The sequence below is a fragment of the Nyctereutes procyonoides genome, unplaced genomic scaffold (assembly GCF_905146905.1).
Source record: "Nyctereutes procyonoides isolate TBG_1078 unplaced genomic scaffold, NYPRO_anot_genome, whole genome shotgun sequence".
NCBI lineage: Eukaryota > Metazoa > Chordata > Mammalia > Carnivora > Canidae > Nyctereutes > Nyctereutes procyonoides.
This window is the reverse complement of record NW_026575152.1, coordinates 2,952,082-2,965,832: the sequence shown is the minus strand read 5'-3', so window position 1 is coordinate 2,965,832 and position 13,751 is coordinate 2,952,082.

The following is a 13,751-nucleotide window of genomic DNA, read 5'->3' as shown; positions in this document are numbered from 1 at the left end:
TTAACAGTATTTGTTCTCCTAATTCTTGAGCATGATTTAATTTCTTACATCAGTGTTTCATAGTTTTCAGAATATAGGTCTTTCACTTCCTTGGTTAAGTTTACTCCTGGTGTTTTGTTTGTTTTGTTTTATTTATTTATTTATTTATTTATTTATTTATTTATTTATTTATTTATTTATATTTTTGTTTCAGTTATAATAGGATTGTTTTCTTAATTTCTCTTTCTATTACTTCATTATTAATGTATAGAAATGCAACAGAATTCTATATATTGATTTTGTATCCTGCAACATTACTGAATTCATATATCAGTTTTAGTAATTTTTTGATGGAGTCTTTAGGGATTTTGTACATAGTATCATGTCATCTGCAAATAATGAAAGTTTTAGTTCTCCCTTGCCAGTTTGGCTGCCTTTTATTTCTTTTTCTTGTGTGATTTGTGTGCCTAGGACTTCCAGTACTATATTGAATAAAAGTGGTAAAAGGAGACATTCTTGTCTTGTTTCTAGTCTTAAGCTCTGTTTTTTGCCATTGAGTAAGATGTTCACTGTTTTACATATATGGTTCTTCTTATATGGGCTTTATTATGTTGAGGTATATTTCTTTTATCCCTACTTTGTTGAGGGTTATTTTTTTATCATGAATGGATAATGTACTTAGATGCATTTTCTGCATCAAGTGAAATGATTGAATGGTTTTTTTCCTTTTTCTTATTGATATATCACATTGATTAATTTGTGATACTGAACCTCTCTTGAACTTGAGGAATAAATCCCACTTGATGGTGGTAAATCATTTTTTAAAGTATTGTTGGATTCAGTTTCCTAATATTTTTTGAGGATTTCTTTATTTATCTCTCTATGTTTATCATTGATATTGACCTTAGTTCTCTTTTTTTTGTGTGTGTCTTTATCAGATATTTTGGGATCAGGATAATGCTGCCTCATAAAATGAATTTGGTAGCTTTCCTTTCTCTTCTATTTTTCTGGAATAGTTTGAGAATAAAGGTATTAGCTCTTCTTTAAATGTTTGGTAGAATTGCCCTGTGATGCCATCTGGTCCCGGACTTTTATTTGTTGGGAGGTTTTTTGCTTTGTTTTCTGTTTTTTATTATGTTTCAATTTCATTGCTGGTAATTGGTCTGTTCAAATTTTCTATTTCTTACTGATTCAGTTTTAGGAGATTCTGTGTTTCTAGGAATTTACCCATTTATTCTAGGTGGTTCAATTTGTTGGCATATACCTTTTCATAATATTTTCTTACAGTTCTTTGTATTTCTGTGGTGTCAGTTATTTCTCCTCTTTCATTTTTTATTTCGTTTGAGTTCTCTTTTCTCTCTCTTAATGAGTCTGGCTGAAGGTTTATCAGTTTTGTTGATCTTTTCAAAGAACCAGCTCCTGGTTTCATTGATCTGTTCTATTGGTTTTTGTGTATTTGTTTTTTGTTGTTGTTTGTATTTTACTTATTTCTGCTCTAACTTCCTTCTTTCTAGTGGTATGGGGTTTGTTGGTTCTTCTTTTCCTAGCTCTTTTAGGTGTAAAGTTAAGTTGTTTATTAGAGAATTTCTTTGTGTGTGTGTGTGTGTGTGTGTGTGTGTGTGTTTTCATGAAATTTATTCTCGAAATTCCGTTTTCATTTTTTTATAAATTTATTTTTTATTGGTGTTCAATTTGTCAACATATAGAATAACACCCAGTGCTCATCCCATCAAGTGCCCACCTCAGTGCCCGTCACCCAGTCACCCCCACCCTCTCCCACCTCCCCTTCCACCACCCCTAGTTCGTTTCCCAGAGTTAGGAGTCTTTCATGTTCTGTCTCCCTTTCTGATATTTCCCACTTATTTTTTCTCCTTTCCCCTTTATTCTCTTTCACTATTTTTTATATTCCCCAAATGAATGAGACCGTATAATGTTTGTCCTCCTCCGATTGACTTATTTCACTCAGCATAATACCCTCCAGTTCCATCCACATTGAAGCAAATGGTGGGTATTTGTTGTTTCTAATGGCTGAGTGATATTCCATTGTATACATAGACCACATCTTCTTTATCCATTATTAGAGAATTTCTTGCTTTTTACTTCTTGTGATAGGTCTGTATTGCTATAAATTCCCTCTTAGAGCAGCTTTTGCTGCATCCCAAAGATGCTGAACTGTTTTTTATTTTTTATTTTTTAAATTTCTCTCTACATAATTTTAAGTTAATCTTTGGTTTCTTTGTGACACATTTATTGTTTAGTGCCATACTATTTAACCTCTATGCATTTGTGTTCTATACAGATTTTTTTCTTGTGGTCTATTTCTAGTTTTATAGTGTTTTGGTCTGAAAAGATGAGTGGAATAACTCTGATCTCTGAATTTTTTGAGACTTGTTTTGTGGCCTGTTATGTGGAGAATGTTCCATATGCACTTGAATATGTATTCTTCTATTTTAGGATGGAAGGTTCTGAATATATGTATTAAATGCATCTGGTCCAATATGGCACTGAAAACCATTGTTTTCTTGTTGATTTTCTGTTTAAACGATCTATTCATTGATGTAATTGGGACATTACAGTCTCCTAGTATTATTGTATTACTACCAATTACTTCCTTTTATGTTTGTTATTAGCTGCTTTATGTACTTGGATGCTCCCTTGTTGGGTGCATAAATATTTACAACTGTTATATATTCTTGTTGGAGTGTCCTCTTCATGGTTATATAGGGTCCTTCTTAGTCTTTTGTTATATTTGATTTTGTCTGATGTAAGTATTGCTACCTTGGCTTTCTTTTTGCATCCATTTGCATGATGAGTGTTTCTCTATCCCTTCACTTTCAATTTGCACGTGTCTTTAGGTGTGAAGTAAGTCTCTTACCGATAGTATATTAGATGGATATTGTTTTCATATCCATTTTTTCACTCTATGTGTTTTGATTGGATTGCTTAGTCAATTTATATTCAAAGTAATTATTAATTGGTATATATTTATTGCCAATTTGTTTCTTGTTTTATGGTTGTTTTTTTGCAGTTCTTTGCTATAGATCCTTCCCCTCTTCTCTCTTGATTAGTTGGTTCTCTTTAGTGATGTATTTGAATTCCTTTCTGTTTATTTTTTGCATATTTGTAGTTACCATTAGGTTTGTATATAACAATTTCTGCATATAGCAGTCTATATTAACTTGATGGTCACTTAAGTTTGAACCCATTCTTTACTGCTCTTCTCCTGTGTTTTAACTATATGGTTTTATACTTTACATATTTTAATTTTGTGAGTCCCTTGACTGATTTTTATAGATATGTTTTTACTATTTTTGTGCTTTCTACTGTTCTTAATCTTACATATGTTCTTTTCTTTCCACTCAATGAGTCCCTTTTGCCATTTTATGTATGGCTAGTTTTGTGCTGAATTCATTTAACTTTTTTGTCAAGTAAACTATATCTCCTTCTGTTTTGAATGATAGCCTTGCTGGGTACAGTATTCTTGGCTGCAGATTTTTGTTTGTTTGTTTCAGCATTTTGACTCTATCATGGCACTCCCTTCTGCCCTGCAAGGTTTTGTTGAAAAATCAGCTGATCGCCTTATGATGTTTCCCCTATAACTAACCATATATTTTTCTCTTGCTGCTTTATAAAATTATCTTTTTATCTCTACTTTGTGCCATTTTAGTCACCAAGTGTCTTTGTGTGGGCCATTTTGGATTGATTTTGTTGGGGTCTATCTGTGACTCTGTGACTAATTCTGTTTCCTCCCCCAGATTCAGGAAATTTTCAACTATTATATCTTCAGATAAATTCTCTGTCCCTATTCGTTTTTCTCGTTTTGGGATACCTATAATGCAAATGTTACTATATGTGATAGTGTCATTGAGTTACCTTAATTGATTCTTTTTTTTTTCCTTAATTGATTCTTATTTTTTATTATTTTTTTCCTCTCACCTGCTCAGCCTGATGGTTTCCCATTACTCTGTCCTCCAAGTCACTGTTCCGTTCTTCTCCCTCTTATCTATTTATCACCCCTAGTGAGTTTTTTTGAGTATCAGCCATTGAGTTCTTTCTTAGTTTTTATGTTTTCTATTCCTTTGTTGAGGGACCCACTGAGATTTTCCACTCTTTTTTCAAGTTCAGTATCTTTCTGACCATTATTTTAATTTTCTCTCAGGCATATTGCTTAGCTACATTTTGTTTAGCTCTCTTGCTGTGATCTTGTCATGTCTTTCATTGAGGACATATTCATCTGTCTCCTAATTTTGCCTAGCTCTCTGTGTCTGTTTTTTTTTTTTTATAAATTAATTTTTTATTGTGTTCAATTTACCAACATACTGAATAACCACCCAGTTGCTCATCCCGTAAGTTGTACCCCTCAGTGCCCGTAACCCATTCACCCCAACCCCCCAACTCTCCCCCTCCACCACCCTAGTTCATTCCCAGAGTTAGAAGTCTTTATGTTCTGTCTCCCTTTCTGATATTTCTCACACATTTCTTCTCCCTTACCTTATATTCATTTCACTATTATTATTTTCCCCAACATGATTGAGAAATACCACTGTTTGTCCTTCTGCGGTTAATTGGCCAAGTTCATAAAGGGTGTTGCCTGAGTTCTTCTCTGGGATTTTGATGGTATCTAGTCTCACATTTAGATCTTTCATCCATCTTTGTGGTTTAATCTTTGTGTTTGTGAAGAGAGTGTCGTTTCATTCTTCAGCATGGGATGTCCAATTTTCCAGCACCATTTATGAAGTGATGTCATTTCTTCTTGTGGATGGTCTTCCTCCTTTATTGTATATTAGTTGGAGCATAAAGTTCTGGGTCCATTTCTGGGTTCTCTGTTCTGTTCCAATGATCTATATGTCTGTTTTGTGCCAGTACCACACTGTCTTGATGAACACAGCTTTGTAGTACAACCTGGAAATCTGGCATTGTGATGCCCAGATATGGATTTCTTTTTTAAATTCCCCTGGCTGTTTGGGGTCTTTTCTGATTCCACACAAATCTTAAAATAATTTGTTCTAAGGTCTTGTAGAATGTCCATGGTATTTTTTTAGGGATTGCCTTATTTACGTGTTAAATGCCCTGGGTAACATTGAAATTTTCAAATATTAATTCTGCCAAATCCATGAGCATGGAATATTTTTCATTCTCTTTGTGTCTTCCTCAATTTCTTTCAGAAGTGTTTCTGTAGTTTTTTGGGCTATATTTTGTGAACATTTTGATTGGTAAATGGTTCTCCAACCTTTTATTTTCAGTTGTAGGTGTCCTTCTGTCTAAAATGAGTATCTTGTTATAGACAGCCAATTAGATGGGTCTGTTTTTTTATCAGATGAAAACTCTGCGCACTTTTGATGGGGTCATTAAGCCCATTCATGTTCAGAGTTACGTTGAAACTTCTTCTTAAAGGGGAGTTTTAAGAGTCCCCCTAAAATTTCTTGCTGAGCTGGTTTGGAGGTCACATATTCCTTTAGTTCCTGCATGTATTGGAAAGCTATTTATCTATCCTTCCATTTTGATTGAGAGGCCTTGCTGGATAAGTATTTATTGGTTGCAGTTCTTCTCATTTAGGACCTGAATATATCCTCCAGCCATTTCTGGCCTGCCAGGTCTCTGTGGAGAGTTCTGCTGGTACACTATATTCCTCCCCATGAAAGTCAGGGACTTCTTTGTCACTTGCTGCTTTAAAGGATCTTCTCTTTATCTTTGCAATTTGCAAGCTTCCACTTTTGATGACGAGGTGTTGAACGGTTTTTATTGATTTTAGGGGGGGATCATCTCTACTTCCTGGATCTGAATGCCTGTTTCACCTTCCAGGATTGGAAAAGTTTTCAGCTTGTGATTTGTTCAAAACATATTCGGGCCTCTGTCCCTTTCGGCGCCTCGGGACCCTATTAAACCGTAGGTTTTTCTTCCTCAGGAGTGTCGTTCCATTGCCTTAATCTGTCTTCATGGTCCCCTTAATTGATTGTCTCTTTTTTTCTCAGATTTCCCTCTTTGCATTTAACTTGTCTCTATGTCACTCACTCGTTCTATCCACCTCGATTAACCCTCGTCGTTAGGACTTCTAGTTGGATTGCATCTCATTCAATTGATTTTTAATTTCTGCCTGATTGGATCTAAATTCTGCAGTCATGAGTCTCGTGAGGCCTTAATGCTTTTTTCTAAGAGCACCAGTAGCTGTTAATGGTGCTTCTGGAATTGGCTTTGACCATTGAAGTGTATCCAGGATTTTGTAACTCTGTGGGAAAGAGGGCTGTTTATGATTCTTTCTTTTGAGGTGAGGTTTTCCGTCATAGTCATTTTGCCAGTGCAGAGTGGCCAAAACAAGTTGTTTGGAACACGGGGGAGTATCACTGGTCCGTCCAGCTGGTCTCTGGGGGAGAGGCCTGCTGTGTGATTTCTCAGGTGTTAGCACTTGGGGAGATGCTCTGCCTGCCTGCTGCTGGGCTCAGCGGGGGTTGTTTACCCCGTTGGGGCCCAGGGAGGAACAGCAGCCAGTTGCTATGGCAACTCTGGAAGCTGGATTTAGCATCGCAGGACTGCCTGTCCCTGGGGAGGCCGGATCCTGGGCTGTGTCCCGGCGGCCTTGCTCGGGGACTGCGCTGTGGGTTCGCGCTCCCGCCCCGCTGCCCCTCGCGGAGCCGCTGCCGAGCCCCTCCGAGCTGCTCCGGTCGGTCCCGCAGTGCGCGCTGCAGCCATTAGGGAGCTCGGCGCACTCTCCCGGGGAGCAGGTGCCTGTTAGTGTCCCGGGAGCCAGAGGGCATCCTCCGCCCTCCTGGGTCCTGCTCCACCTCCCGCGTGCCCTTTTCCGCAGCCGGGGAAGGTTTGGTGTTTACAGCCTCCATGCTCCTCCGGAGACGGGATCTCTGTCTGGGGACACTAGCCCGGCCTCAGCCCGGCTCATCGCGGGGCCCCTCACCTGGAGGCCTTTTGTTTTTCCATTTATTTTCTTTATCCCAGTCTTCCTACCTTGATAGAAGCGCGAACTCTTCTCACTGTAGCTTTCCAGTGGTTTCTCTTTCTATCTCAGGCGAATTTTCATAGATTTCAGGATGGTTTGAACGGTTATCTAGGTAACTTGGTGGGGACAGGTGATTTGGGGACCCTGCTCTTCGCCATCTTGCCCTCCCCTCTCTCTGTGTCTGTTTTTTTGTGTTAGGGTAAGTACACTGCCCCTACTCTTGAAAGTAGTGACCTTATGAAGAATGCAATGTAGTGTCCCTGATCATTGGAACCTAGTATTTCAGCACTGTCCTACATGTGTTGCATGTGCCCTACTATTTTGGTTGACTTGTGTTGCTCAATTTGGTCATCTACAAAGGTTCTGTTTGTCTGTTGTGAGCAGGGCTGGGTCCTTTTGTTGTTAGTTGGCCAGTCTGGGGCTGCTTTGAGCTTGAGTTGGGTCAAGCCTGGCATTTTCCAGAACTGTGGTAGCACTGAACCGCAGGGTGCTCTGTGTTTTACCCTGAGCAGTTTTTATGAATTAATGGCCTTGCAGTCAGACCAGATATCTGCCCCTTTGATACTTCTGGAGCTACAGTGGAGCTGATGTGTGTGGTTATTGCCCCTTCTTCCCAGGGCAGGAGTCATTTTAGAGTGGTGCTGGGACCTGTCAGGTCTACTTGTATAATGCCATGCTTGTGGTGTGCTTTGGACAGATTCCTGCTGAAGGTGGGTGGTTAAGGCAGGTCTTCAGCAGAATATGGGTCTGGGTCCACTGTGTTTGCAAGGTTTTCCCAATCTGCTGTGGACAGGGACCTGTAACCACTTTGGAAAACTACTAAAGCAGGATTGGAAGGTGTAGGCTGCAGGAAAATGCAGGGGCAAGGTATGCTGTTAGCAAGATGGGTGGAGAGTGTTGGCACTGTTTCCTGCATGTGTCCCTTTATCTAGGCTGGGGCTAGAGGAGGGAAATGTCATCTGACAGCTCTTTTGTTTTGGTGAAGTCTCCTAAAGATCCTTGCCCATCCTATGCATGTTCTGAGATAGTAAACAAATCTTCCTGTATACTCCAAGACTCTTTCTTTTCTTTCTACTTTTTAAAAAGATTTTATTTATTTTAGAGAGAATGAGCATCTCAAGCAGACCCTGCACTAAGTGCAGAGCTCACCTCGGGGCTTGATCCCACTACCCTGAGATCATGACCTGAGCCAAAACCAAGAGTCAGATGTTCAACTGACTGAGCCACCCAGGCACCCCTACCCCAGGCCTTTTTCAAACTGTTGCTTCTATGCTGTACCTCAGTGGGATTGTTTTTTATGCTATCTTTTTAAGGGTGAGAGCTTAGTTTCCAATTGCCCACCAGCTTCCCAGAGCTGAGCCCACTAATTTTTAAAATTCCAGATGGTGAGCCCCGTGTATTGTAAGAACTCACAAAGATAAGCCCCTCTGGTTTTAAACCCAAATGTTAGAGAGATTTATCTTCCCAGTGAAGGCTCCTCATGCCTGTGGTGCCTGGCATAGGGTCTGCCCTTCTTTCTCCATGCTTGTTTGGTGTCTGCCTCCCATGCATAGTCTTGCAGATAAGTTTGGCTCCCAATCATTTTCTCTGCCCTTTCTACCATTTTCACTGTGGCCTCTTCTTTATGTACTTGGGATGTTTTCTGGGTTGTTTACACTGACGTGGGTGTGATCTAGGTATATCTGTGGGACAAGGTAAGCTTAGGATCTTCCTATTCTGCCATCTTGCCTGGAAGTCCCCCATTTCCTCTTATTTTAACAAATAAATCGTAACACATGAAAAGTCCTGCAAAATATGAAAAATAACAGCATACTTAAATGAAAGCGCCTGAAGTAAACAAACTGTTATCAAGAAAGAAGGTAAAATTCAACTAACAGATGTTTCCACAAAGGAAAAAGAGGGTTATTCCTTTGAACCTAAGATGCTGAAAAGAGCAAGAAGTGATCTTCTCTAATAAGACTTTTATGAAAGTTCCTGAGTCTTGAGACCCTAGAGCCAAAACAAAACAAAGCAGAATAGAAAAACAAGAAATGGACAGAGTCCTTAGAAGCAGACCAATGAACTCACACTTACTTGCATCCTCAGGCTGAGAACACGATTCATACTCACAGAAGTGCATCTAAGTGCATCTCCTCTGGTGTTCCATGACCTCAAACAACCACTCTCTCCTCAGTCTTTCATTTCCTAGTCAGCAGCATGACTTACATTGTGCATATTCATTCTACAGCTGCCTCCAGCACAGGGACCCAAGCACATTCTATCATGAATCACTACCATAACCTTTTAATAGTTGGGAGTATTTTGAAATAAAAGCAAGGAAGAAGTAGAGATTTTTTGAATTCCATTTTGGCCCTTAGATAATATCAGTTAGGGTATCAGATTTTTATGGAGGACATCTCATGTCTTTTAAAAAATTCACATATCATTTTCTTTGTCTAAAAAACATGTTTCTGTAACTCTAGTTTCTATAGTCTAATCTTAGGTTTTCCTCTTTACATACTACAAAAATCGTTTTTATAATGCTGCTAATTTTGTGAACTTCATTGTAAGTAACTTGAATAGAAAACTCAATATATGACCTCAAATGTCTCTTCTGCCACTGAAATTCTCTGATCTTCTGCCTAATTCTTTCTTGAACTCTCTTCAGAATTGCTCATTATTAGAAATACTGTAAATGTCTTGTTTTAACACTGTTTACTGATAGTACTGAGCCCCAGGGACCCTAGTATCACAAGGCTTCAGTGTATTCAAGCAAGACTAACAATACAAAAGAATTTACGAAAAGAAATAACCAAAAGAATTTAAAGCAAGAGATAACTTAGAAATATCACAAAACAGAATAAGCACTAAAGGCAAGGGAACAGAGATTGTGTATTTGAGCTACTAGACATTCTTTTATCATATACGTAGTCTTTAATATGTTAGTTAAATAAAATTAAACACCCAGGTATTTTTCTCCAATGTATATTTCATCTTACAATTTACTGTTCTTTTTTCCTTAGTGGATCATCTATGGTACTTATTTGCCTGGGTATCACACAGTTTGGCACATAATCACATGCTGTTTATATGATTCTCTAAATGCTTGTCTCCTTGGGAGATTACAGCTAATTAAATTTGCTAGTCTTCTTTTCTTTCTTTCTTTCTTTCTTTCTTTCTTTCTTTCTTTCTTTCTTCTTTATTTTTCTTCTTTCTTTCTTCTTTTTCAGCTACAGTACTAAATAAACCATTATTATACCTCTCATTTTAACCAATAGTTCTGGGCACAATACCTGTTCATAATAAATTCCCTAATATTGGTTGAGTTAATAAATAAATGCATAAGTACTGATTGGTTTGAATTAAAATTAAATGCATGCTGGACAAGAATTACTGTTCATAGAAATCAATTAAAATCTTGTTGCTGTCTGAGCCATTTACATGCCATTCATCCTTAGATGTGTATCCTTGAGAAAGTGCTAGGTGGCAGGTATTATTAACTGCTCTTCTTATATCATCTCACTTAATCCTCGCAATAACCCTAAGGGAATAATTAGTCATAAATCCTTTATTGCAATTAATAGAAAAGTCAAATAAAATTGGCTTACACAATAAAGAGGTTATGGCATAACTTCATCCAAGGCACACATGGTCAAGGATAAATCTCCCATCTCTCTATTACTTAGATAGGTTCCTTGTAGTGGCTTTGAGTAGCTTTAGATTCTCCCCTCTGGTTGCAAGGTGATTATACTTAAAACAACTTCATACCTTCAAAACATTGGAAATGTATGAAGCCTTCATTCTAAGAACTGTCAGCAAATGTTCTTCCAGATGAGTACTATGTACCCATCCTGAACCAATTGCTGTAAATAATAGGGTGGGGTATATTACTGATTTAAGCTAATCAGTATCTCCTGGAATGGAGGGATGTCCGATCACTTGGAATCATGTAGATTTAGTGTGTATATCGGGGTATGGGGGTGGGATTGACAGGAATATAAAAGTATACTCATTAAGGAAACAGAAATGGATACTAGAATGCAAAATAAAAGAAAACCACTATATTCAGTACCTCTGTTTTAAAGATAAGGAAACAAGGATTCAAAGGGCTTATGTCATTTTCCCAAGACCACATAGCTAATACTGGCAGAAGTGCAATTCAAAATCAAGTCTATCTCTAACTCCAGTATATTACATGACCTCCCTTAAATATTTATTACTGCCCTTAGCTCTGTATTCGGCCATCACAAAAGTGCTTCTAAAGTATCTTCTGCCAATGAAAGACCATCCTGTGGACTATTAGTACTAGTAATAAATATCCTTTCTTTTTATAATACAACTTTATTCTGAATGATGTGTCTCTACCCTGCTATTCATTCATATTTAAATGAGAAAAGTATCACTCACTAATTTTTCCTCCAGGAGCTAATTCCTACCCATTTATATTTTAGGAAGATGCTGATAGGAAAAAAAAATGTACAGAAAAGAAAAAAGAATTATGTGTCCAAGCAGCAGTGACAGAAATTTGGTAGGGGCCATGGGACACCTGAGTGGCTCAGTCAGTTGAGCATCTGATTCTTGATTTCGGCTCAGGTCATGATCTCAGGGTCGGGGGATAGAGCCCCATATCAGGCTCCACGCTGTGCATGGAGTCTGCTTAGTATTCTCTTTCTGCCCCTCTGCCCACTTGCTGGCATGGTGACTCACTCTCTCTCTAAATAAATTAACTTAAATTAAAAAAAAAAGAAAATTAGTAGGTGCCATATTTATCATAGCAAATATATTAGAGCATTAACCAATGTAATCAGTGTAGGATTTATTTTTTATTTGATAATTTTTATGAGTCCACAGGAGTAGCTTAAGGTAAAGAAAATTGTCCCATTCTGGGGAATATTATTTTTCACTCTGATATTCCATAGCTGCAAAACTTCACTGTTGAGCTGAATACATCAATCTAATTGATTAGAATACTTGTAAAACAAAACAAAACAAAACCTCATAAAACTAGACCAGTTTAATTTTAGACATGTTAAATATATCTAAATACTTATAATTTGAAGAGCATGTATTCAGACCATTTTCTCTAAAGTAATATTTATTAAATCATGAAGGTATTTCCTTTGTCTAATGCTTTCCACTAATGGCAAAGAGAATTTTTAGGTCAGGTTTTGATACATTTTTAGGATACTGCTTTCTTTGTCATTTTCTCTCACCTTTTATGAGGAATATTGCTTCACTGATGTGTTTCTTTTGTTTTATTGTTTTTAGAGAGGGAGAGGGGCAGAGAGAGAAGGAAATAGAATCCAAAGCAGACTCTATGCCCAACACAAACCCCATTGTGGGGCATGATCTCAGGGCCCTGAGATCATGACTTGAGCCAAAACCAAGTGTTGAAAGTTTAACCAACTGAGCCACCCAGGCATCCTGCTTCACTGGTGTTTCTTATCCAGGATTATATTGACCAGTTTTAATCTCAATATTTTTTAATATACTTTTAAAGCTAATGTTTCTAAGAATTTCAATTTTAGAAGAAGACTAAATTCAGACAAGTTAGTCTAAAAATCTCTATGTCTTCAATTTTATAATTTAATTTAAAACAATTATTTCTAAAACAAGAACATTAAAGAAAACATAGAAAGAGTGCATATATAAACATATGTTAAAATATTTTATGCACCTGGATCTGTTAGAGAATCCCTAAACCAAGGAAGCCTGCAGAGCCAAGGAGAGCATAGAGGAAGAGGTGGAGGTTATCAGACCTAGAGAGAGGAGTCCCCAGTTAGACAACAAATCACAAGGACTAAAACACATCCTAAAATCTTAGAAACAGAGTCACCCATCAAATCTGGCCATAGAGGGACTAGCATTGTGTGACATGAAAAACGTTACAGACTGAATGTTGTATTAGTTCAAGCAGAATGCTGTTAACAAGTACCTAAAAATATGGGAGTAACTTAAGAACTGGGTAATGGATAGAGGCTAGAAGAGTCTTGAGGTGCATGCTAAGGATAGCCTAGATTGCTGTGAAGGGAGTGTTGGTAGAAATATGGAGGCTAAAGGCCATTCTGGTGATGTCTCAGAAATGACAAAAGTATCATTGCCAGTAGAGAAAAGACAATCCATGCATGTTATAAAGAGTCAAAGAATTTGGCTGAACTGTTCTTGTATTTTGTAGGAAATAAGATGATGAAACTGGATAGTTAACTCAAAAGATTTCTAAGCATAATGTTGAAGTGTTTACCACAAAATGCAAAAGAAGAGAGACAAAATGAAAGAAACTTACACCAAAAAGGAACCAGAACTTAAAGATTTGGAGAATTCTCAGCTTCTTCATATTGCAATATATTAGAGAGCAAGTTCTAAGAACACCAAAAGTGTGCTGGACTACCACTTGATAAAGAGATTATGAGATCATATGAGCAGAAACTGCCAGTTTGTATTGAAGGAGTAGGAGATGAACAAAATGAAGGAAGGCTATCAGACTTAGATTCTACAGGATTAGACAACAGAGCTATCTGGCTGTGAACATCTCACCCTTCAAGAAAAATGAAGAATGACAGCAAGGCAATTCATAGATCTGAAGAGCTGCCCAAGGGACAGGGCTGATTCCTGCTAGTTTCAAAGAGTAGGGCCTCTGTTTTTGGTGTGGCAGTATACTATCACCCAGTTACTGTGGGTCAAGGGCAAAGGCCGTTGCTCGAGGGGTAACCTGCCCCACGCTAAATGTGCAAGGTCTCCATATGGAGCCATAGGGGTAAGGCTGCCATCCAAGGGAGACTGAAGGGCATTGTAAAGATGGGTTGGTTTTTTTTTTTTTTTTTTTTGCCTTAGGATTAATGGAGTT